Source organism: Pogoniulus pusillus, unplaced genomic scaffold (assembly GCF_015220805.1).
Source record: "Pogoniulus pusillus isolate bPogPus1 unplaced genomic scaffold, bPogPus1.pri scaffold_125_arrow_ctg1, whole genome shotgun sequence".
Taxonomy (NCBI): Eukaryota; Metazoa; Chordata; class Aves; order Piciformes; family Lybiidae; genus Pogoniulus; species Pogoniulus pusillus.
Genome location: NW_026974562.1, coordinates 56,741 through 76,492, shown reverse-complemented (window position 1 = coordinate 76,492; position 19,752 = coordinate 56,741). Strand labels below are relative to the sequence as shown.

General features: G+C 64.8%; 1 long non-coding RNA gene across 2 annotated transcripts; it reads right to left on the bottom strand.

The window, feature by feature from the left end:
* Positions 1–10,602: 10,602 nt before the first annotated feature.
* Positions 10,603–12,922, bottom strand: LOC135173897 (uncharacterized). 2 transcript variants are annotated; one of them, XR_010301534.1, is made up of 4 exons: positions 12,733–12,922; positions 12,008–12,254; positions 11,745–11,912; positions 10,603–11,258 (listed from the first exon to the last, which is right to left on the bottom strand). It is a non-coding gene; the product is annotated as an uncharacterized LOC135173897 (long non-coding RNA). The 2 variants fall into 2 exon arrangements; XR_010301535.1 differs by lacking the exon at positions 10,603–11,258 and having other exon boundaries at positions 11,617–11,912; positions 12,733–12,921.
* Between the last annotated feature and the right edge of the window lie 6,830 nt (positions 12,923–19,752).

Here is a 19,752-nt window from a genome sequence, read left to right as displayed (position 1 = left end):
TGCCCCTGCCCTGGGCACGGCCTTGACTCTGCCACTACCCCTGACCCGGGCACGGCTGTGCCACTGCCCCTGCCCCGGGCAAGGCTCTGCCCCTGCCAATGCCCCTGCCCCGGGCACGGCTCTGCCCCTGCCACTGCCCCTGCCCGGGCACAGCTCTGCCCCTGCCCCGGGTACAGCTCTGCTTCTGCCCCTGCCCTGGGCACTGTTCTGCCCCTGCCCCTGACACTGCCCCGGGCACGGATCTGCCACTGCCTCTGCCCCTGCCCCTGCCCCTGCCCCAGTCACAGCTCTGCCTTTGCCTCTGCCTCTGCCCCTGCCCCGGGCATGGCTCTGCCACTGCCCATGCCCTGGGCACGGCTCAGCCTCTGCCTCTGCCCCTGCCCCTGCCCCTGACACTGCCCCTGTCCCGACTCTGCCTCTGCCCATGCCCCTGTCCCGGGCACGGCTCTGCCCCTGCCTCTGCCCCTGCCCCTGCCCTGGGCATGCCTCTGCCCCTGACACTGCCCATGTCCTGGGCACAGCTCTGTCTCTGCCCCTACCCCTGCCCCTGTCCTGGGCACGGCTCTGCCCCGGGCACTGTTTTGCCTCTGCCCCTGCCCTGGGCACGGCCTTGACTCTGCCCCTGCCACTGACACTGCCCCGGGCATGGCTCTGCCTCTGCGCCTGCCCCGCGCACAGCTCTGCCCCTGCCCCTGCCCCGGGCAAGCTTTTGCCCCTGCCCCTGTCCTGGGGACGGCTCTGCCTCTGCCCAAGCCCCTGCACCGGGCATGGCTCTGTCTCTGCCCGTGCCCCTGCTCCTCACCCGGCACCAATCTGACTCTGCCCCTGCCCCTGCCCCGGGCACGGCTCTGCCCCTGCCCCTGCCGCGGGCACAGCTCTGCCTCTGCCCCTGCCTCTGTCCCAGGCAAGGCTCTTCCCCTGCCCCTGCCCCGGGCACTGTTCTGCCCCTGACACTGCCCCGGGCACGGCTCTGACCCTGCCACTGCCCCTGCCTCGGGCATGGCTCTGCCCCCGCCCCGAGTACAGCTCTGCCTCTGCCCCTGCCCTGGGCACGGCTCTGCCTCTGCCCCTGCCCCGGGTACAGCTCTGCCTGTGCCCCTGCCTCTGCCCCTGCCCTGGGTACGGCCTTGACTGTGCCACTGCCCCTGCCCCGGACAAGGCTCTGCCACTGCCAATGCCCCTGCCCCTGGCACGACTCTGCCCCTGACACTGCCCCTGCCCCTGCCCTGGGCACGGCTCTCACTCTGCCCCTGCCCCGGGCATGGCTCTGCCTCTGCCCCTACCCCTGCCCCTGCCCTGGGCACGGCTCTCACTCTGCTCCTGACCCGGGCAAGTCTCAGCCCCTGCCCTGCCCCTGCCCCAGGCACAACTCTGCCTCTGCCCCTCCCTAGGGCATGGCTCTGCCTCTGCCCCTGCTCCTGCCCCAGGCACAGCTCTGCCTGTGCCCCTGCCCCTGCCTCGGGCACGGCTCTGCCCATGCCACTTCCCATGACCTGGGCACGGCTCTGCCCCTGCCTCTGCCATGACTCTGCCCATGCCACTGCCCATGTCCTGGGCACGGCTCTGCCTCTGCCCCTAACACTGCCTCGGGCATGGCTCTGCCTCTGCCCCTGCCCTGGGCACGGCTCTGCCCCTGCCCCAGGTACAGCTCTGCCCCTGCCCCGGGTACAGCTCTGCCTCTGCCCCTGCCTCTGCCCCTGCCCTGGGCACGGCCTTGACTCTGCCACTGCCCCTGACCCGGGCACGGCTCTGCCCCTGCCACTGCCCCTGCCCCAGGCACGGCTCTGCCTCTGCCCCTACCCCTGCCCCTGCCCTGGGCACGGCTCTCACTCTGCTCCTGCCACTGCCTCGGGCATGGCTCTGTCGTTGACTCAGCCCCTGCCCTGCCCCTGCCCTGGGCACGAACTTGACTCTGCCACTGCCCCTGCCCCGGGCACGGCTCTGCCCCTGCTGCTGCCCATACCCTGGACACGGCTCTGCCCCTGCCCCTGCCCCGGGCACTGTTCTGCCCCTTACACTGCCCCGGGCACGGCTCTGCCCCTGCCCGTCCCTAGGGCATGGCTCTGCCTCTGCCCCTGCCCCTGCTCCTCACCCAGCACGGCTCTGCCCTTCCCTCTGCCCCTGCCCTGGGCACTGTTCTGCCCCTGCCCCTGGCACAGATCTGCCACTGCCTCTGCCCCTGCCCCTGCCCCTTCCCTGGGCATGGCTCTGCCCCTGCCCCGGGCACGGCTCTGCCTTTGCCTCTGCCTGTGCCCTTGCCCCGGGCACGGTTATGCCTCTGCCGTGCCCCAACCCTTGCCCCAGGCACAGCTCTGCCTTTGCCTCTGCCTCTGCCCCTGCCCCGGGCACGGCTCTGCCACTGCCCATGCCCTGGGCATGGCTCAGCCTCTGCCCCTGCCTCTGACACTGCCCCTGTCCCGACTCTGCCTCTGCCCAAGCCCCTGCACCGGGCATGGCTCTGCCTCTGCCCGTGCCCCTGCTCCTCACCCGGCACCAATCTGACTCTGCCCCTGCCCCTGGCCCGGGTACAGCTCTGACTCTGCCCCTGCCCCGGGCACGGCTCTGCCCCTGCCGCGGGCATGGCTCTGCCTCTGCCACTGCCCCTGCCCCGGGCACGGTTCTGCCTCTGCCTCTGCCCCTGCCCTGGCCACAGCTCTGCCTTTGCCTCTGCCCCTGCCCTGGGCACAGCCCTGCCCCTGCCCTAGGCACTGTCCTGCCTCTGCCCCTACCCCTGCCCCTGCCCCTGCCCCGGGCACGGCTCTGCCTCTGCCCCTGCCCTGGCCACAGCTCTGCCCTTGCCTCTGCCCCTGCCCCTGCCCCAGGCAAGGCTCTGCCCCTGCCAATGCCCCTGCCCCGGGCACGGCTCTGCCACTGCCACTGCCCCTGCCCCGGGCACGGCTCTGCCCCTGCTGCTGCCTATGCCCTGGGCACGGCTCTGCCCCTGCCCCTGCCCTGGGCACTGTTCTGCCCCTTACACTGCCCCGGGCACGGCTCTGCCTCTGCCCCTGCCCCTGCTCCTCACCCGGCACGGCTCTGCCCTTCCCTCTGCCCCTGCCCTGGGCACTGTTCTGCCCCTGCCCCTGACACTGCCCTGGGCACAGATCTGCCACTGCCTCTGCCCCTGCCCCTGCCCCGGGCATGGCTCTGCCCCTGCCCTGGGTACAGCTCTGCCTCTGCCCCTACCCCTGCTCCGGGCACAGCTCTGCCTCTGCCCCTGCCTCTCCCCCTGCCTCGGGCACGGCTCTGCCCATGCCACTGCCCATGCCCTGGGCACGGCTCTGCTCCTGCCCCGACCCTGCCCTGGGCACGGCTCTGCCCCTGCCTCTGCCCTGGGCATGGCTCTGCCTCTGCCCCTGCCCCGGGAAAGGCTCTTCCCCTGCCCATGCCCCTGCCCCGGGCACTGTTCTGTCCCTGCCCCGGCCCTGGGCATGGTTCTGCCCCTGCCCTGCCCCTGCCCCGGGCACTTTTCTGCCCCTGCCCCTGCCCCTGCCCCGGGCACGGCTCTGCCTCTGCCCTTGCCCCTGTCCCGGGCATGGCTCTGCCTCTGCCTCTGCCCCAGCCCCTGCCCCTGCCCTGGGCATGGCTCTGCCCCTGCTCTGGGTACAGCTCTGTCTCTGCCCCTGCCCCAGCCCCTCCCTAGGGCATGGCTCTGTCCCTGCCCCAACCCCAGGCATGGCCCTGCCCCTGCCCCTGCCTCGGGCATGGCTCTGCCTCTGCCCCTTCCTCTGCCCTGGGCATGGCTCTGCCCATGCCACTGCCCATGCCCTGGGCACGGCTCTGCCTCTGCCCCTGCCCCTGCACCGGGCACGGTTCTGCCTCTGACCCTGCCTCTGCCCTGGGCACGGCTCTGCCCATGCCACTGCCCATGCCCTAGGCACAGCTCTGCCTCTGCCCCTACCCGTGCTCCGGGCACGGCTCTTCCTCTGCCCCTGCCCCTGCCTCGGGCACGGCTCTGCCTCTGCCCCTACCCCTGCCTCGGGCATGGCTCTGCCCATGCCACTGCCCATGACCTGGGCACGGCTCTGCCTCTTCCCCTTGCTCAGGCACGGCTCTGCCCCTGCCTCTGCCCCAGCCCCTGCCCCTGCCCTGGGCATGGCTCTGCCCCAGCCACTGCCCATGCCCCGGACACGGCTCTGCCACTGCCCATGCCCTGGGCATGGCTCAGCCTCTGCCCCTGCCCCTGACACTGCCCCTGTCCCGACTCTGCCTCTGCCCATGCCCCTGTCCCGGGCACAGCTCTGCCCCTGCCTCTGCCCCCGCCCTGGGCATGCCTCTGCCCCTGACACTGCCCATGTCCTGGGCACAGCTCTGCCTCTGCCCCTACCCCTGCCCCTGTCCTGGGCACGGCTCTGCCCCGGGCACGGCCTTGACTCTGCCCCTGCCACTGCCCCTGCCCCGGGCATGGCTCTGCCTCTGCCCCTGCCCCTGCCCCGCGCACAGCTCTGCCCCTGCCCCGGGTACAGCTCTGACTCAGCCCCTGCCCCGGGCAAGCTTCTGCCCCTGCCTCTGTCCTGGGCATGGCTCTGCCTCTGCCCAAGCCCCTGCCCCGGGCATGGCTCTGTCTTTGCCTCAGCCCCCGCCCTGCCCCTGCCCCGGGCACAGCTCTGCCCCTGCCCCTCCCTAGGGCATGACTCTGCCTCTGCCCCTGCTCCTGCCCAGGAACAGCTCTGCCTCTGCCCCTGCCCTGGGCACAGCTCTGCCCCTGCCCCGGGTACAGCTCTGCCTCTGCCCCTGCCTCTGCCCCTGCCCTGGGCACGGCCTTGACTCTGCCACTACCCCTGACCCGGGCACGGCTCTGCCACTGCCCCTGCCCTGGGCAAGGCTCTGCCCCTGCCAATGCCCCTGACCCGGGCACGGCTCTGCCACTGCCCCTGCCCCGGGCAAGGCTCTGCCCCTGCCACTACCCCTGCCCCGGGCACAGCTCTGCCCCTGCCCCGGGCACGGCTCTGCCCCTGCCCTGCCCCTATCCCGGGCAAGGCTCTTCCTCTGCCTCTGCCCCGGGCACAGCTCTGCCCCTGCCCCGGGTACAGCTCTGCCTCTGCCCTTGCCTCTGCCACAGCCCTGGGCATGGCCTTGACTCTGCCACTGCCCCTGATCCGGGCATGGCTCTGCCACTGCCCCTGCCCCCGGCACGGCTCTGCCTCTGCCCCTACCCCTGACGCTGCCCTGGGCACGGCTCTCACTCTGCTCCTGACCCGGGCAAGGCTCTGCCCCTGGCCCTGACACTGCCCCGGGCACAGCTCTGTCTCTGCCCCTGCCACTGCCTCGGGCATGGCTCTGACTTTGCCTCAGCTCCTGCCCTGCCCCTGCCCTGGGCACGGCCTTGACTCTACCCCTGCCACTGCCCCTGCCCCGGGCACGGCTCTGCCCCTGCCCCTGCCCCTGCCTCGGGCACGGCTCTGCCTCTGCCCCTGCCCCTGCCTCGGGCATGGCTCTGCCCATGCCCTGGGCACGGCTCTGCCCCTGCCCCTACCCCTGCCCTGGGCACGGCTCTGCCCCTGCCTCTGCCCTGGGCATGGCTCTGCCTCTGCCTCTGCCCCTGCCCCTGCCCTGGGCATGGCTCTACCCCTGCCACTGCCCATGCCCTGGGCACGCTCAGACCCTGCCCCGACCCCTGCCCCTGCCCCGGGCACTGCTCTGCCTCTGCCCCTGCCCCTGCCCTGGGCGCAGCTCTACCTCTGCCCCTGCCCGGGGAAAGGCTCTTCCCCTACCCATGCCCCTGCCCCGGGCACGGTTCTGCCCCTGCCCCTTGCTCAGGCATGGCACTGCCCCTGCCTCTACCCCTGCCCTGGGCACGAATCTGCCTCTGCCCCTGCCCCGGGCATGGCTCTGCCCCTGCCACTGCCCATGTCCTGGGCACGGCTCTCCCTCTGCCCCTGTCCCTTCCCCTGCCTCTGTCCCGGGCACGGCTCTGCCCCTGCCTCTGCCCTGGGCATGGCTCTGCCTGGGGCAGGGGCAGGGGCAGGGGCAGAGCCGTGCCTGAGGCAGGGGCAGGGGCAGAGGCAGAACCATACCCGGGGCAGGGGCAGGGGCAGAGCTGTACCTGGGGCAGAGGCAGAGCTGTACCCGGGGCAGGGGCAGAGGCAGAGCCGTGCCCGAGTAAGGGGCAGAAGCAGAGCTATGCCCGGGGCAGTGTCAGGGCCAGGGGCAGAGCCTTGCCCAGGTCAGGAGCAGAGTCAGAGCCGTACCCGGGGCAGAGGTAGTGGCAGGGGCAGAGCTGTACCCAGGACAGGGGCAGTGGCAGGGGCAGTGGCAAAGACAGAGCCGTGCCCAGGGCAGGGGCAGGGGCAGAGCCGTGCCCAGGCCAGGGGCAGAGGCAGAGCCGTGCCCTAGGGAGGGGCAGAGGCAGAGCCGTACCCAGGGCAGGGTTAGAGGCATGGGCAGAGGCAGTGGCAAAGCCATGCCCGGGGCATGGGCAAGGGCAGAGGCAGGGGCAGGGGCAGAGCCGTGCCCGAGGCTGGGCCAGGGGCAAAGCCATACCCGGGGCAGAGGCAGAGCCGTGCCCGGGTCAGGGGCAGAGTCAGGGCCGCACTCAGAGCAGGGGCAGGGGCAGAGGCAAGGGCAGAGTGAGGAGCAGGGGCAGAGGCAGAGCCATGCCCGGGGCAGTGTCAGGGGCAGAAGCTTGCCCGGGGCCAGGGCTGAGTCAGAGCTGTGCCTAGGCAGAGCTGTACCCGGGGCAGGGGCAGGGGCAGAGGCAGAGCCATGCCCGGGGCAGGGGCAGAGGTGTACCCGGGGCATGGGTAGAGCCGTGCCCGGGGCAGGGGTAGGGGTAGTGGCAGAGCCGTGCGAGGGGCAGGGGCAGAGCCGTGCCCAGGGCAGGGGCAGAGGTAGAGCTGTGCCCAGGGCAGGGGCAGAGCCGTGCCTTGGGCAGGGGCAGAGGAAGAGCCATGCCCGCGGCAGGGGCAGAGGCAGAGCCGTGCCCTAGGGAGGAGCAGAGGCAGGGGCAGAGGCAGGGGCAGGGCCGTGCCCAGGGCAGGGGCAGGGCAGGGGCTGAGGCAAATATAGAGCCATGCCCGAGGCAGGGGCAGAAGCGTGCCCAGGGCAGGGTCAGAGGCAGAGCTGTGCCCGGGGCAGTGTCAGGGGCAGAGCCGTGCCCGGGGCAGTGTCAGGGGCAGAGCCGTGCCCGGGGCAGTGTCAGGGGCAGAGCTGTGCCTGGGGCAGTGTCAGGGGCAGAGCCTTGTCCGGGGCAGTGGCAGAGTCAGAGCCGTCCCCATGGCAGGGGCAGAGGCAAAGGCAGAGCCGTGCCTAGGGCAGGGGCAAGGGAGGGGCAGGGTCAGAGTCAGAGCTGTACCCGGGGCAGGGGCAGAGGGAAGGGCAGAGGGAGATTCGTGCCCGGGGTAGGGTCAAGGGCAGAGGCAAGGGCAGAGCCATGCCCAGGGCAGGGGCAGGGGCAGAGCCGTACCTGAGACAGGGGCAGAGGGAAGGGCAGAGCCGTGCTGGGTGAGGAGCAGGGGCAGGGGCAGAGGCAGAGCCGTGCCTGAGGCAGGGGCAGGGTCGTGCCCGAGGCAGGGGCAGAGTCAGACCCGTGCCCAGGGCATGGGCTGGGGAGGGGCAGAGGCAAAGTAGTGCCCGGGGCAGGGGTAGGGGCAGAGCCGTGCCCGGGACTGGGGCAGAGCCGTGCCTGGGGCAGGGGCATGGGCAGAGCTGTGCCCGGGGCAGGGGCAGAGCCATGCCCGGGGCATGGGCAGGGGCAGAGGCAAGGGCAGATTCGTGCCGGGTGAGGAGCAGGAGCAGGGGCAGGGGCAGAGGCAGAGCCATGCCTGGTGTAGGGGCTTAGGCAGAGGCAGAGCCGTGCCCAGGACAGGGGCAGGGGCAGAGCCGTGCCCAGGGCATGGGCAGAGCTGTACCCGGGGCAGAGGCAGGGGCAGAGGCAGGGGCAGAGGATGAGCCATGCCCAGGGCAGGGGCAGAGGCAGAGCTGTGCCTGAGGCAGGGGCATGGGCAGACTCAGATCTGTACCAGGGGCAGAGGCAGAGCCGTGCCTGGGACAGAGGCAGGAGCAGGGGCAGAGCCGTGCCCGGGGCAGGGAGATGGGCAGAGGCAGAGCCATCCCTGGGGCAGGGGCAGAGCCGTGCACAGGGCAGGGGCAGGGGCAGAGGCAGAGCCGTGCCCGGGGCAGGGAGATGGGCAGAGGCAGAGCCATCCCTGGGGCAGGAGCAGAGGCAGAGGCAGAGCCGTGCACAGGGCAGGGGCAGGGGCAGAGCCATGCCCGGGGCAGGAGCAGGGGCAGAGGCAGAGCCATGCACAGGGCAGGGGCAGGGGCAGAGCCATGCCCGGGGCAGGAGCAGGGGCAGAGGCAGAGCCGTGACCGGGGCGGGGGCAGAACCTTGCCCGGGGGAGGGATTTGGGCAGGGGCAGAGGCAGAGCCATGCCCGAGGCTGGGCCAGGGGCAAAGCCATACCCAGGGCAGGGGCAGAGCCGTGCCCGGGGCAGGGAGATGGGCAGAGGCAGAGCCATCCCTGGGTCAGGGGCAGAGCCATGCCCGGGGCAGAGGCAGGGGCAGAGGCAGAGCCGTGCCCAGGGCAGGGGTAGGGGCAGAGGATGCCATCTTCCTTCTGGCCAGCAGGTGACAGAGGTCCCACCCCCACCCCTGCTCCCCACAGTGATGCCAACACCACCAAGAAGGGTAAACAGCCCCCAGGGGCAGCAGCAGACCTTCAGGCAGCAGCTGGCAGCATGCCCATGGCCACAGCCTGAGGTTCTGCAGGCAGCCCTGTGAGGGCAGCTGTGGGGGCACCACCCCCAGCAGCTGGCACAGCAGCAGCGATGGGAGCCTGCCAGAGCCCAGCCCACAGCAGGGCAGAGCTGCCCAGAGCGGGAGCATCCCGAGGCATGAGGTGTGGGTGCTGTGTGTGGGGCAGTGCCCTGAGAATGCCACACACACTGTGTGAACAAGGAGCCGAGGAGGCCCCAGCTGCCCACCTTGGGAACTGGCACAGGGCACTATGCCCACAGAGCTCCCTGCTAGCTGTGGGTGGCTGTACTGAGGGGGGGTACCAGCAGCGAGGTCCTGCCAGCAGGGAGGCTGCCAGCCCCAGCACTGCTGCCAGCCCTGTGCTGTGCCTGCTGAGGCACCAGAAGAATCCCAGACTCACAGACTGCAGCAGGCTGGCAGAGAGCTCCAAGCTGCCCCAGCCTAGCCCCCAGCCCTGCCCAACCAACCAGCCCATGGCACTCAGTGCCCAGCCAGCCTTGGCTCCAACCCCTCCAGCCACGGCCACTCCACCCCCTCCCTGGGCAGCCCATCCCAGTGCCAATCACTCTCTCTGCCAGGAGCTTCCTCACAGCCAGCCTAGAGCTGCCCTGGCACAGCTTGAGGCTGTGTCCCATTGTTCTGTCGCTGGGTGCCTGGCAGCAGAGCCCAACCCCACCTGGCTACAGCCTCCCTGCAGGCAGCTGCAGGCAGCAATGAGCTCTGCCCTGAGCCTCCTCTGCTGCAGGCTGCACCCCCCCAGCTCCCTCAGCCTCTCCTCACAGGGCTGTGCTCCAGGCCCCTCCCCAGCCTTGCTGCCCTGCTCTGGGCACCTGCCAGCACCTCAGCAGCTCTCTGCAGTGGAGGAGCCCAGAGCTGGGCACAGCACTGCAGGGGGGGCCTGAGCAGTGCTGAGCACAGGGGCACAAGAACCTCCCTTGTCCTGCTGCCCACACTGCTCCTGAGCCAGCCCAGGATGCCCTTGGCTCTGCTGCCCACCTGGGCACTGCTGCCTCCTCTGCAGCTGCTCTCTGCCAGCACCCCAAGGCCCTCTCTGCCTGGCACGGGCGGGCAGGCAGCAGTCAGGAGGCTCCGCAGCAGAGGTGCAGGGCCAGGGTGAGGCAGCAGAGGGCCGGGAAGAAGAAGAGGCTCAGCTGCAGCTGCAGGAGGGCGCCGGAGAGCAGAGCGTTGGGCAGGCTGGAGCAGGAGGTGATGAAGAGCCTGGTGAGGTGAGTGCTGTGCTTCATCCCCACCGCCAGCAGCAGCCCCTTCAGGCCTGGCTGGCCACGAGCAGCAGCAGGCAGGGGCAGGAGCCCTGCAGGAAGCCTCCCTGGGCACCGCTCCAGAGGGACCCAGCGAGTTGCAGAGGAGCCCGAAGGAGCAGAGGAAGAGGCTCTGGAGGCTGAGGGGCAGCGCCTGGGCCTGCAGGATGGGGGCGTGGGAGCCGCAGATGGGCACGGAGAGGAGCAGCAGCAGCGCCCACAGCCCCTGCGCAGCAGGCGGGGGGCAGGGCCGGCGGCGGTGCCAAGCATCCTGCGGGGGCTGCCCCAGGGGCTGCTGCTCGGCAGGGGGCCTGGGCTCGGCGGCCTCTGCAGCTCCCTTCCCACCCCTCCCACGCTGCGGCTCTCCGGTGGCAGCCAGCAGGGGAGGGCTGGTGCCAGGGCGGGGCAGGGGCAGAGGCAGAGCCGTGCCCGGGGCCGGAGCAGAGGCAGGGGCAGAGGCGTGCCCAGAGCAGGGGCAGAGCCATGCCCGGGGCAGGGGTAGAGGCAGAGCAGTGCCCGGGGCAGGGGTAGAGGCAGAGGAAGGGGCAGAGCCATGCCCGGGGCAGGGGCAGGGTAGAGGCAGAGCCGTGCCCGGGGCCGGAGCAGAGGCAGAGGCAGGGGCAGAGCCGTGCCCGGGGCCGGAGCAGAGGCAGGGTAGAGGCAGGGATAGAGCCATGCCAGGGGCAGGGGCAGAGGCAGAGCAGTGCCCGGTGCAGGGCAAGGGCAGAGGCAGAGCCGTGCCCAGGTCATGGGCAGAGGCAGAGCCGGGGCAGGGGCAGAGCCGCCCCCACCCCCCCGCCTGTCTGACTCCTCCCCTGCCCCCGGCCGGGTGGGCGGCAGGAGGCAGAGAGGAGCAGGGCAGGGGCTGAGAAAGGGGCAGGAAGAAAAGGGCCGAGAGAGAGGCAGAGCAGCTGCCAGAAGTACCAAATCCCTGTCCCACAGCACTGCCTCAAGTGCTGCCTGAGCTCCCAGCCTCGGCCCTGCTCCAAACTGCAGCATCCCTGCCAACTCCTTCACAAGGATGCCATTGCCTGGCACTTGCTGCCATCTCACCACACAACTCTCAAAGCCACACAGCTGGGCAGCAGGCCAGGAGAGCAGCCTCCAGGCAGCAGAACAGAGGAACTCATCTCTCCCAGGCTCTCCAGGAGCACCTCGCCTCCAAACCGCCCCACACCAACCCCCAAGCAACCAGGCTCTGACTGGCTTACCGAGGCAGCAGCTTGCAGGTCTTTATGAAGGGCTGCAGTGCTCCTGGCTTGCTCCTGGGCTGTGCTGCTCAGCCTGCAACGTTCACCTTGGACCCTGACAAGCAAGCACAGGCCTCAGCACAGAGGTGCACAAGAGCACAAAGCCCCAGAGAAGCCTGGGACACAACCTCCCCTACAGCAAAAGCAGCTCTGGCCACCCTGTGCTGCCTTGCTGGGACACAAGAACACAGAGGGCAGAGCCTGGCTCCACTCTGAGCTCCTCACCGCTGCAGGCCTCCTGCCAGCTCTTGGACAGACGCAGTTCCCCTGCAGGCATCCTCCAGGTGGCCCTGCGGGTTCTGCCCTGCTGTGTCAGACCCAGAAGCAGTGCTGGGAAATAAACACACCTGTCCTCCTGCTCCAGTGATGGACAAAGGGACCTCACTCTCAGGCACCTCTCTAACTGCAGGCCCCAGGCTCACAAAACAAAGCTGAGTCACTCCCAGGTCACTCCCTCTGCTCTTGGGGCACAGTTGGCTCGAGTGCACTCAGACAGCTGTAGGGCAGCCACCTGCTGCCAAGAGAGAGGCTTTCTCCATACCTTAGCTTCAGATCTCTCCAGCTCCTCCTGCAAACTGACATTCTCCCTCTGCAGCTCACTGCTCTCCTGCTGCAGGCAGCTGCTGGAAAGCTTCTGGGCTTCGTGGCAGGACTCTGCCAGAGGCTGCACTCTGCCAGCGTGCACAAGCTCCTGCTGCAGCTGCAGGACCTTTTGTCACAGAAACGGAGTTCCATGAGCAGGGAGAGGTCAGGCAGAAGCACACAGGAGGAAAGAGGCTTTGACTCAAGGCACTGTGTCATTACCTGGCTCTTCAAAGTGCTCAGCAGAGCAGGGCAGGCGATTCTGCCCTTCCACTGCACTCTGCTGTGGCTCCTCCTCACCTGCTGCATCCAGCTCCCCAGCACAGGGAAGGCATCAACCAGTTAAGAGCGGGGCCAGAGAAGGCCACAGAAGGAGACAGGGAGCTGGAACAGCTCTGCCACAAAGGAAGGCTGAGCTACAGCTCTTCAGCTTCGCCTGAAGCAGGCTGCTGGGGGATGTCATTGCAGCCTTTCAAGGGAGAGAGATGGAGAGAGAGACGTTAGCGAGGGCTGCAGGGACAGGACAGGGCCTGTAGGTGGCATGGGCAGGAGCTGGGGGCTGCAACCGTGCAGCTGATGGATGGAGGTTCCTCTCCCCTCCCAGTGCCCTCTCTGCAGGCAGAGGACAGCAGCAATGGTTTGCAGCTCTACTGAGGGCTTTCTGCTGGAGGCTCTGCCCCTTGGACTCTGGCCTGACTCTGAAGGACGCCAGCAATGTCCATGGCTCATCTGAGCCCCTCCGAGTTCAGGGATCCTCTAAGCGGCTATGGAGAGGCCGACAAAGGCAGCCAGAGCCTGGCCCCAGCTGGGAAAATCCCCTCAGCTGTGCCCGTGCTGCCCTTTGCCGGCTCTGCCAGCCGAGGCCGTGGCAGCTTTGCCACGGGGCACTGCCCACCCCCACTGCTCCTTCGCCCCCAGCCTCTGGGCGCCGACTCTCTGCCACTCACCTCTGCCGGCTGGGAGAAGCAGAGGCGATGCAGGCTGCCGCCGCTGGCGTCTCGCTGCCGCTGGGCTCCACCGGCAGCCACCGTCGCCGAGCACCGCGGCCGGACGCCTGCAGGGCTCGGGGCGGCTCCCGCCGGCGGGACGGAGTCGGACGGCAGCCGCCGAGGGCCGTGGCACAGCCACAGCAGCCACAGCAGCCACAGCAGCCACAGCAGGAGCCACAGCAGCCACAGCAGGAGCCACAGCAGCCACAGCAGCCACAGCAGCCACAGCAGCCACAGCAGCCACAGCAGCCACAGCAGGAGCCACAGCAGCCACAGCAGGAGCCACAGCAGCCACAGCAGCCACAGCAGCCACAGCAGCCACAGCAGGAGCCACAGCAGCCACCAGCAGCTCTTCGCCTCACCGCCGCGCTCCGGCGGCTGCACTGCGCCCCAGCTGCTATAGCAACAGCCCCGCGGACGCGCAGCAGCACTGTGACAGCAGCAGGGACAAAGAGGGGAGTGCCCAGGCTGGGACAGGAGAGCACACAAGGGGCAGAGCCCACCCGGGCCCGCAGCGGAGCAGACAAAACTTAACATCTCGATGGGCAAAGTCCACCCATCCTGTCGGCATCAAAGCCTGAAGTGGTTCCGCAGCAGGAGCAGCCACCAGCTCCCCGGGCTCTGCGCAGGCAGCACCCAGCCGCCAGCCCCTGCAAAGGGAAGAGACAAACTGCTGCACTGCCGTCCCCTGCCGCCGCGCAGGGAGGCACGGCCAGGGCAGAGTGCACAGCCACAGCCAGCAGGGACAGAGCTCAGGCCAGTTCTGCCACTGCCTTACAGCCCAAACCCGAAGCAGGTCCTGAGTGAGCACAAATAAATCAGTACCCAGAAGGGCCAAGTGACAAAACTCCCCTGAGTATAGATTTCATTGAGTACTTAAGAGCCTCAGTCTGAAAAGAGAGAGAGAGAAGGAAATGTGTGGAAGTTGCCCCCCTGTGTGTCAGCATGACCCACGTCATGCCTGTGGTGCTCTGGATCTCCCCCACGTCACCATGCGCTCCACACCGCCAGCTTTGTCAGCTGGTCCATGGGTGCTGGAGACTGACATCACCTGCCAGGATGGGAGCTCCAGGTGCCTGCACCAGAGCCAACAAACAGTCAGCCCAGCACATGGGTAAGCCTGGGAACTGTGAGTGCTGTGTGCTAACTGCCTACTAAGGCAACCTCCTCTTTCTGTTCAAGCGAGGCTGATCCAAGGGCTGCAGCACCTCTGCTTTGAGCATAGGCTGAGGAGGGGATGGAGGTGTTCAGCCTGGGGAAGAGAAGCCTCCCAGTGGAACTTAGAGCTGCCTCCCAGTATCAGAAGGGATCCTGCAGAAGGCCACAGAGGGACTTTCATAAGGGCGTCTGCAGGACAAGGGGCAGTGGTCTTAAGCTGAGGGACAGTAGGTTTAGCCTGGACCTTAGGAAGAAGTTCTTTGGTATGAGGGTGGAGAGGCTCTGGAATCATTTGCCCAGAGTGCTTGGGAATGCCTCCTCCCTGGAGGTGTTCAAGGCCAGGTTGGGTGGGAGCCTGAGCAACCAAATCTAGTGGAGAAGCAGGCCCTGCCCATGGCCAGGAGGTTGGAGTAGATGACCTCTAGAGCCCCTTCCAACCCAGGCCCTTCTGGTTCTATGATCCTCCTGCAGAGTGCAGCTGTCTAGTGGAAAGGTGCCACTTTCTGGCAGCAGCACTGATGCTGTCCTCTAGTGCAAGCTGAACTGCTGCAGGGGGGCTGATGCCCTGGGCAGTGCTGCTGCCATCCAGCGAGACCTGGGCAGGCTGCAGAGCTGGGCCAAGCTCAGCAAGGACAAGCGCAGAGTCCTGCACCGGGGCAGGAAGCACAGCAGGCACCAGCACCAACCAGGGCATGTCCTGCTGGACAGCAGCACCATGGAGAAAGACCTTACAGCCCCAGTGGACAGTCAGCTACCCCCGAGACAGCAATGTGCCCTTGTGGCCAAGAGGGCAAATGGCATCACAGAGGCACAGAACATTAGTGGTTGGAATGAGCCTCAAAAGCTCTCCCAGTCCAATGCCTCTGCCACGGCAGGGTCAGCCCAGGTCTCAGCTGGTAATTCCATCTCAGACCCTCTGGCACACAGCAGCACCTCGCTGCCCTGCACCACACAGCACTGCAAGGCTTGCACAGACTCACAGAGCACATCCCACTGGAAGAGACCTCGAAGATCTCCCAGCCCAGCTCTGACCCAGCACTGAGGGGTCAGCACTCAGCCATGTCTCCAAGCACCAGCTCCACACACTGCTTGAACACCTCCAGGGATGGTGACTGCACCACTGCCCTCCAGGCCTTGAGCACCATTCCAGTGAAGGAATATTTCCTAACACAGCCTGAGCCTCCCCTGCTGAGCTTGGAACTATTGCCTCTGCTCCTGTCGCTTGACACCAAGGCCAAGAGGCTGCCCCCTCCTCGCTACAACCTCCCTTCAGAGAGTGGGAGAGAGCAAGAAGGTCTCCCCTCAGCCTCCTCTGCCCCAGGCTGAACAAGCCCAGCTCCCTCAGCTGCTCCTCGTAGGCCATGTGCTCCAGGCCCCTCACCAGCCTCTTTGCCCTTCTTGTCTGCTCCTGCTCCAGCACCTCAATGTCCCTCCTGTAGCGAGGGGCCCAGGACTGAGCACACCACTTGTGGCCCTGTGCTGAACACACAGCCACTGCTGCACAGACAAACAGGGGAATGGACATTGCACACCTGAGGAGCTGCTCCACTGCTTACCTGTCCCCACCTGGAGAGGCTGTTGTGGGCCTGAGAAGGGCTCACTTCAGACAAGAGGAATTGAGCCTGCAAAGACAAAACGTTAGGGAAATGGTTCTGCAGAATGGGAGCTGCCAGCTCCCTCCAGACCTGCCCAGGGGCACCAGTGGGGATGCTCCTCTGCCCTTGCAAGCTGCTCACTGAACTGGCACAGGTGTCAAGCCTGGGCACAGCCATGCTGCACAGACAGCTGCCAGCTGCAGGCTGAGCATTTGTGCACCTGCCTGCTGCAGCGCCTGGGGGCTGCTTTGGTGGCCGCCGGGATGAAGGTCGAATCTTCCTCCCCGGTCCCTCGAGTGACCTCCGGGGGTGCGCAGCTGCCTTGGTTGTGTGCCCTCTCCCGACTAGCAGCAGACACTGATGGGCTGAGGCACCTCCTGCCCCTGCTCCCCCGTGTGACACACTGCACCCAGCTCAGCGCCAGTCGCATCCTGCACTCTCCCAATCCCTCTCTCTCTTCCCAACTCTTTGGATTCTGCTTTGTCTCTGGGATTTTCCTGGCAGGAGCCCAGCTCGCTGCTCTCTGGCTGTGCAGTGCAGTGCCTTGGTTTGGATGCTGCCCTTACCTTCCTTCTGCAGAGCAGGACCTAGAGACTCAATAGTTTGCCTTATTACACACTTGAGAGGGGCAGCAGACAAGGGATGAACACAACAGTAACATGAACATTATTAACCCCAAGAGCAATCCCTTAAGTCCCCCCCAGAATTCCACCAGTTCCCCTTCCCCCATTGCTCTGTGTCTGTCCTGTGCCAAGTGTGCACAGGCACAGGAGTCACCTTCCTCACTGCTCTCATTCATCTCTCCTCCTTCTTTCCTTCCTCATCAGTTTCAAGACCACACTCAGTGAGATTGAATTTCCCACCTGCCACCTGCTTGGGCCAATAGGCAATCCAGAGCCAATCGACTGTGGTACATTGCTGTGCTCATTGCTGTGTTCTGTTTGGCTCCCAGGCTGAGAGCATCTCCTGCTCTGTTCACCACTCTCTCTACTACTGCTTGTAACCCTACTATAGGATTTAACAGCTTACCTCCTAAACTCCATCTCCTAAGCTTACCTCCTAAACTCCATCTCCTAAGCTTACCTCCTAAACTCCACCTCCTAAGCTTACCTCCTAAGCTCCACCTCCTAAGCTTACCTCCTAAACTCCATCTCCTAAACTTACCTCCTAAACTCCATCTCCTAAGCTTACCTCCTAAACTCCACCTCCTAAGCTTACCTTCCTAAAGTCCATCTCCTAAGCTTACCTCCTAAACTCCATCTCCTAAGCTTACCTCCTAATCTCAATCTCTTATCTTACCTCCTAAACTCCATCTCCTAAGCTTACATCATAAACTCGATCTCTTAAACTTGCCTCCTAAACTTATCCCTTACTTCACTGACTAAGGAGGCAAATCTGTGTGCCTGCTGCCTTTCCAAACCAAGCTCCCAGCAAAGTAACTGAAGTGGGAGTTGGTGAGCACAGTGTAGCTCCAATCGTGCACACCTGACAGCAGCTGCTGCTGGATTATTTCCCACACCATCTTCTTGTGGATTAAGGCAGGTGGTTCTGGAAAGGGAAGAAAAAGCCATGGCACAGGAAGTGGTGGCAGGCAGAGGCAAAGCACACAAGCACCCCATGAGCTCTTGACCTTGGAGTTCCTTTAACAAGCCTTCAACACTTGCCTTTGGCTACAACATGGCTCTCAGCCACATGGCTCCTAGGAGACTGAACTAACGACCCAACAAAGCCACACTGCCCTGAGCCCACAGCAGCTGTGAGCACTGCAGTTACAGCCCACAGCACTGGGAAATAACCAAGCTCTGAACAGGTCAGAGGCTGGAACCCATTTCTCCAGCACATGCAGAGGCTGATGCCACACAGCCACTGTCTTGCCCCAGATGCCACACATCCACTGTCTTGCCCCAGATGCCACACAGCCACTGTCTTGCCCCAGAGGAACCTCCTGTCTTCTGCCAGGAAGCAGATGCCAGCCGTAAGGATGGAAAAGGCAGCTCTGTCCTGCTCAGTCCATTTGGAAGTTCCAACCCAAGCAGCTGCACTCATTCCCCAGGTCAGCAATTCCTCACCAGACACCCAAGAGCCTCTTTGCATCATCCATCTCCCACTGCTGGACATAAGGAATAGACTCAAGGCACTGCACATCATCCCTGCCCTCTGCTTCCTCCACTGGGAGGTCACAAGTCACAGTCTGGGCAGCACTACAAGGGACAGCAGCTTTCTCCTCGCAGGTGTCTGGAGCTTGGCTGCTTCCTCCACCAAGCCTTTAGGTGCAGTGCTTTGTACTCTCAACTGGCTGAGAACCATCAGCTCAACCTCCAGTCTGAGGTGGCACCCTAAGAACACGAGATGCTCATGGGTGTTCTCCTAAGAGCTTGGACCTACTGAAAAGTGCTGAGACCTTTGTGATCAGCAGAGCTCAGGGCTCAAAGCCAAGCACTGCTCACATACATGGATGCCATGCTGCCAAGAGTCCACTCTGAAGAAGCCAGCTCCAGGTTTCTTTTCTTGAGGCTTCTTCTCACAGGTATTGGCTGTGGAAAACAAACCCAAATCTCACACACACTGTGCTCACCTCTGGAAGAACAAAGGCAAAAGCTCTTGGGCCAAGGCCTCTCGCTGAGGAAGTGCCCAGGCCACCAGCTGCTGGAAGAATGCTCTTGAAGAAGCAGTTCTTTGAAGCAGGCATCTGTCTTGATGAGAATGGCAACACCACGAGTAACACCCAGTGAAGGCACGAGAGCACACTGCAGTCCACATGATGAGCTGTAGCAGTCAGGGGTGAGGGGAAGTCCCCACTCAAGACAGCTTAAAAGAGCTGCAGATGAAATCTTTGTTTCACATTTACAGGAACTGTGGAAGGTTGCAGCTGTTGTTACAGAAACAAAACCCAACAACTTCCTCACAAGCCACAACACAAAAGCATCAACTGAGCAGTTACTTACAGCAGAGTCTGCCAGATCCTGCCCCACTCTTTCCCATCGAATCACAGCACTGGATGCTCTTCCTTCTGACATCTGGCACCTGTTACTAGAAGGTCACTGTTAGACAAGGCACAGCCTTGGCTGGCACACAGGACTAAACCTGAATTACTTTTCCTGTGAGTTTTTCCTCTCTGTCCAGTTAAAGCCAATGTGACTCACCACTAGTGCCCAGTGCACCCTCAGGTGAGTGGGCACAAAGATGAGCTCCTGCTGGAACAGATCCACACCTTTGGTCCACTTTCTTACTGCTGTGTAGCCCCCAGAGATGAATTTTGGGTAGAAGAAAGTACTAAAGGCATGGACTGCTGCAAATCTCTCCTTCTTACTTCTGCAATAAGCTTCATGTAGAAATGGATGACCTGTACCAAAAGATGTACTTGAGATGTAAAGCAAAGCATGAGCTTACCAAAAGGGAAACAGCAACGTTTCTGGTGGCCTCTGTTACGTGCTAAGAATTTGGCACTTGGCTTCTTCTCCACCTGCCACCTGTTGCAGTAACCTTGAGTGTGTCCTGAAAGATGCCTTATTGAAGTGAACAAGCTCCCAGAAACACCAGACCCTGAAGCCCCTCAATGAAGACCTGCACAGACTCTTGTAGTCTCTGCAGGGCAGGTTGTTGAGGGACTCTGCAAAGCCTTGTGCAGGCAGTGCAGGGCTGTTGGTAAGTTGCTGCTGGATCCAAGTGTCGCCGAGCTGCAGCTGCTGTACCTCATCGTGCAGCCAGCGACGCTCCCTCAGGCTGCCAATGTCCTCATGGGTGACCTTCAGCTTGAAGGCACTGCTCCAGATCTCATCGGGCTCACCTCTGCCAAAGGCATCAGGGACCTCTTTCCCCAAGGCCTGAAATGAACAATGAGATGGGGAGGCACCTGTGAAACACAACTGAGCATCTGTGGGCAGCCTTCAACTCAAACACGGCCTGAAAGTCAAGCTCAGGTGGCACAGCCAACAGCACATTCCTGTTGGTTGCTTCAGCATCCCAACTTGGTTTGCTGCAGTTTGTTCTCACACAGGAGGCTGATCTAACCCACGTGGAGTCACAAGCACACCAAAGCAGACAAAAAAAGGAGCAGAGGTTCAGCAAACACTTTCCCACAGCCTGCAGCTCTCACAGTACCAGGGATGAAGCCAACCACAGCAGGTATGCTTCCTCCCAGGGCAGAACTGGCAGGTGGGGACTTCAGAGGACACTGAAGGAACAGCAAAGGGGGAAACTGAGGCAGCTACATTGGACTCAGGCA